A 5,181-nucleotide genomic window follows, 5' to 3' on the forward strand; every position below is an offset into this window, starting at 1 on the left:
TCAGGCCAATGACGAGGAAATAAGGCTTGAGAGGGAAAGGGAAAAGCTCTACTTGGGCCATATTAAATTTGGCATGCTTGTGAATAAGGTAGACAAAAGCAGAGAAGAGGAAGGGAAGAAATCAGACGATAGGCCTTTGAGGAAAGCTCATATTTAGATAATAAAGGGTGGAAGAATAGGCATCAGAAAGGGAGGCAAAGAAGCAATCCAAGAGGTAGAAAAAAAAATCAAGAGTGTCAGAAAAGCAAGGAAGAGATGCTTTCAAGAAAGTGACGATGGTTAACTGTGCAAACAAAAGAGGGAGGAAGAGGACTGAGGGAGGATATCTTATATGTGCAATGAGGAAACCACTGCCTAGCTCTGACAGCATTTTAAGCAGAATGGGTAAGGCCTCCCTCTGCAAGAGTGCAAATGAGCTGAATAAGCAAGTAGTGGTGATAAAGCAAGTGCTTTTAAACCACTGTAAATGTGGTAGGTGTTGAGGTTACTGTTGTCATGGAAATAGAAACGATTTAGGAAAACTAAAAGCCACTTAAACCCTTCATTCTAGCCCTTCATATCCCGTTGATATGTTCTGAAAGATGCTGATAAAAAGTCACTGGAGGGGCAGGGCAGTCCCAAGTTTTTGCCTTTCAGAAGTAGTCTAACTGGAAACCTTTCTCTTTCTTGAGAAGGAAGCCAGCACCAACACCTACACCAGCTTCTACAAAGCCCAGATGACCCGCTGACCAAAGTTCCTTATTTTCTTGCTATTGGCTGATACCGTTCATAAAATATAATTTGCTGTTTCACTTTCTTTTAAATGAGCACGCTGAAATACTTGGAGGAAGAAGGCAGGAGAGAGAGAGGAGACAGAAGACGAGGCAGCTGAAAGGCAGAAACCTTCAGGTGGGCATTTTTACCTTTGCTTTGTTCATGCATTGTTGAGAATTGTGCCTTGATTATCACTTCATAGTCACAGTAATTTTTGAAATGTAAATTTATTTTATTTTGTTCTCTGAATGTTTTCATCTACCATTTATATGATGGTTTATAAAATATTGGAAGATGCAAAAAGTAGAAGGATGCAAAAAGCACCACTGAGATAACCTCTAGTGACATTTTTGTAGTGTTTTCTGCCATTATGTGTGTGTGTGATTTTAGTTTGAATTTCACAGCTGTGTTCATAAAGTATGAACACATTTATGTCCATTTCTTCTATTATAGCCTAGATTTCCCCCCAACACACATTGCTACACATTATTCATAACTACAATTTTAAATTGCTGTATACTATTGCCTCAAGGAGATTTATTATATTTCACTGAAGCATTCTTCTATTTTTGGTCATATAACATCTTTCTAATTTTTCCTATTGGGTCAGCTGTATTTTGTCCATTCAGGGTCTAGTTTTGCAAGAGAAGAGGTTCCATTTGAGTACATATACTTCAGGGTTTTGCTTAGAGGTACAAGGAAAGTAATAGTGCGAGCTGCTAATCTATTCCTTTCTCAACTCTGCATATTCAGTCAGACTCACTGACTTTAAGATTAGAAAATGACCCTAGAATAATTGAAACTTAACTTTGTGAACTCTGCCAGTCATCTGCAGTGTTTTGTTTAATTTTTCAAAAACTTCCCAGATAGTTCTTTTCTTCTTTAGTTTTAAGGTGATGTATTTCTTCTGTGAGCACACGCACACACACACACACAAGTGTGCAAGAAAGAGAGTGCACCCCGACAGGGTCTTGATGCTATAACCTACTCCCAGCCTCAACCAGACCCAGATCACGAGCACCGGTGTACCCAGTACTCAGGAAGGCCTCTGGACATGTACATGAAACCTTCCCATATGGGTCAGCCTCGTGGAGCATCACGTTTTACACTTGCTACTATCCAGCCCCCTTCCCAGGTGGTTCCAATAGGTGGTCAGTATAAAAACAGATGACCTAGGCCATTCAAAAACAGTTCCCTGTTTCTGACCCATGCCTGAGAGTAATATGTATTAAAAGAAAGGGAGGCACAATTTCAGGCAAGCTACTCAAATCTCCCTGTCAATACTATATAAGTAATGCAAATTTGTAATTTGGGGGAAATATATAAAACTTCCTAGAAATGTCTATCATCTATCTCAGACACAACTCTAAAGATAAGAATCTACTTGAGAGTTTCCATTTTACTAATGCTTTAACATGATAGATTTGTCATCAATGCTTTGGTAGTTAAGACAACCAGAGGCTTCAGAATGTTGTAAATGTATCTGAATTAAACTCTGTATGTGTTAGCACCTGCCAAGGCAAATAGAAGGTGGACATTTACTAGCTGGCTAGTCACAAATACACCAGAGGTCCAGCAGAGTGATGAGACCAGATTTGGAGGCAGGAGGTAGCTTGCTCTGACGTTCTAGGAGTACCATAGACATAGCACCTACTTTTTCTAAATGCCACTTCCACATAAAGAAAGGGCAAGAGTCTACATCATGCCTGTGCTCTGGTTTCTCCCATCAGGAACTAAAAATAGACCAAAGGCAGCTAAACCAGGTTGAAGCATTTGCTGTTGCATTCCTAGCCCACATCAGGGCTGTCCTTTGGATTCAACCTAACTTGATAAGCAGCATGTTAATCAACTGTCTTGTTTTGATTCAATGGACGTGAACACCTGCTTAGTACCTTCTCTGATGAATATAAACATTCAAGTACTTCACTATTTATGAAATACATATATATGTGTGTGTGTGTGTGTGTGTGTGTTATCAGTTCATTAGATCTATGTAATAGCCTTAAGTACTAGAGGGTATAATTCTTATTTTAAAGATGTTAAAATTGAAGTCCAGAGAACATAGGCTCTTTCTCAAGGTGGAATCAGAGTTGGCCCAATCTGATTGAGCCCAAGGCCCATGGTTCCTTTTTATAACAAATAATAGCTACTATAAGAAACTAGTTAAATACATTTTGTTATACCTATATAATTGAATACTCTTTAGCCAGTTGTTGATGATATTGGTATGTATTAGTTGGCAAAGAAATGTGATCATGACACAGGGATAAGAAAAAAGCAAGGTAAAACAGCATAAAAAATATGCACCCCTTTTTTTTTTTATAAAAGGTTTTTGCCGTAGGGCATGAGCACTCACCAAAGAGAAACATAGGGAAAGTGAGAAATTAGCCCCATGGGGGGCGAGGCACGCTGCAACCCCTTCTTCTCTATTCTCTTCTTGGTATTTTGGGCACACGCACACATACACCTGGTGTGAGTTTCAAGCTGCCAAGTCCAGGACTTGAACTGTGGTCAGCTATGTGGGAATCCAACACCTTAATCACTATGCCACCTGCTGGACCCATGAACCCATTTTTAAAAAAATTTATTTGTGTATATTTCGAAAAAAAGATAAAAGAAAGCATATATTCAAAACCACAGATATGTCTGGTTGGTGGAAAAAACCTATAAAGTTGATTTCAGCTTCTATTGTCTTGTTATTTTTGTGCTACAAGCATGTACTATGTTGTAAAGTAAGTTAAACAAAAATGTTCAAGTTTTCCTGATTCACTGTTCTCTGAGTGAAATGATCCCAACTCTTTTCTCTTGGTCACAAAGCCTCCTACTCAATTCTCAGAGTTTTGTAGATCATTGTCACAAATCTCATTGTGATTGTTAGCTAACACTGACTGAGCAATCAGCATGCCCCAGGCACCAATCGTTCACTTCATATCAATTTTCAGTACTCACCCCAGTACTCCGGTGCTGTGAGCCTGGCTGTGAGCCTGGAAGCTCATAGGTATAATGCAATAAAAGTAACCAAAAGGCAGAGCTGAGACTTGAACCCAGGTCTTTTCTAACTCAGAAGCATATGTGTTCATACCATCCTGCCTCTCCATCTACCTAGGGTCATAAGAGATACATCCAGGACTAAGCAGCACCCATTTTGGAGGAAAGACGATGTATTTTGCAATGCACTTATTGGTATTATATTTGTGTGGATTACTGTGGGCAGCATGAAGTGTGTATTCCAGACTCAAAGACAACTCCTGCTTTTCTAGTTTGTTCTGCACACCAAAGAGCTGAGACGTGCTAGGCCTCCAAGGCTAAGCCTACAAGAGAAAAGCTGCACAAAGGATCATGCAACCACCCAGTGTACTCTGGCCAATGTGCGGCCAAGCTGGGTAATGCAAAGATCATGTTGTGATTGCTCAGCTTTCTAGAAAGACTATTAAAATCCTCATCAGAGACTGCTAGCACCGAATTTATGCTTTTCTTAGGGCACTAAGTGACCAGTGCCTTCTTTGTACTGGAGTTACTTATACGCAGTCTCAGCTCATCCCTTCTACTCATCCTTCATAGAGTCTTTGAGGATGGAGTCCTTGCATAAAATCCCCATGTGGATTCTAACTGAGAATCAATGGGAAAATGTAACAAATGAATTCATCAATGAATATGGTTTTTAGTTACAGTTTATGTTTATCTCTGTTGAACTTTATTAACCTCTTCATATTAATTGACATGGAGAAATTGTCATCTCTGACAATACAGTAGTCACCCCTTATCCACAGGGATCTGTTCAAGGCTCCTAGTAGATGCCTGAAACCACAGATATGTACCCTATATATACTATTGCATTTTCCATGTGATAACTGAGAGGGCTACAAAGCAACTAGTAAACAAGTGGCAGAAATAGCATGGAGACACTGCACAGACAAAGGCATGATTCATATCCTGGGCTGGAAGGAGTAGACAGTGTGAGATTTTATCACACTACTCAGGACAATATGCAATTTAAAATCTGTAAATTATTTATTTCTGAAATTTCTTTTTTTTCTTTGATTTTTAAAAATTTTTTATTTCAATTTATTTATTTACATTCATTTACTGTACATCATTACAGCATACAAAATGAGATTTTCCATCCAGAGTGCACTGTATATTGTCTCAATCAAGCACATCAACAAACATGTTATTGTTAGTAAATAATCTTCCAATACTTGTTTTCTGTATGTTTTGCTTTTTTCCCCCCAATCCTTGATTCCCTATCTCTTACCCTCTGCCATCTCCCACTCTCCTCCCACACTGTCTCTGGTATCTATGTTTGCTTTCTATACTGTTTTCCCCCCACATTTTATTGAATCACCAAAGACCCTAATCAATCCAAATACCCTCATAGCAAACACAGGTGACACACACACTTCCATGAACACAAGTCTAACTTTACGC

General features: G+C 39.1%; 1 protein-coding gene across 3 annotated transcripts in view; it reads left to right on the plus strand.

Moving 5' to 3' along the window:
• Positions 1-566: 566 nt before the first annotated feature.
• The window catches only part of CYSLTR2 (cysteinyl leukotriene receptor 2), a 46,579-nt gene continuing 41,964 nt past the window's right edge, over positions 567-5,181 (plus strand). For all 3 annotated transcript variants that reach the window (XR_003549370.1, XM_027771804.1, XM_027771808.1), the window contains exon 1: positions 567-888. The gene's annotated coding sequence lies outside the window, so the exon portion shown is untranslated. The remainder of the gene's footprint in view (positions 889-5,181) is intronic.

Source organism: Tupaia chinensis, unplaced genomic scaffold (assembly GCF_000334495.1).
Source record: "Tupaia chinensis unplaced genomic scaffold, TupChi_1.0 Scaffold000037_17, whole genome shotgun sequence".
In the NCBI taxonomy this organism is placed as follows: Eukaryota; Metazoa; Chordata; class Mammalia; order Scandentia; family Tupaiidae; genus Tupaia; species Tupaia belangeri.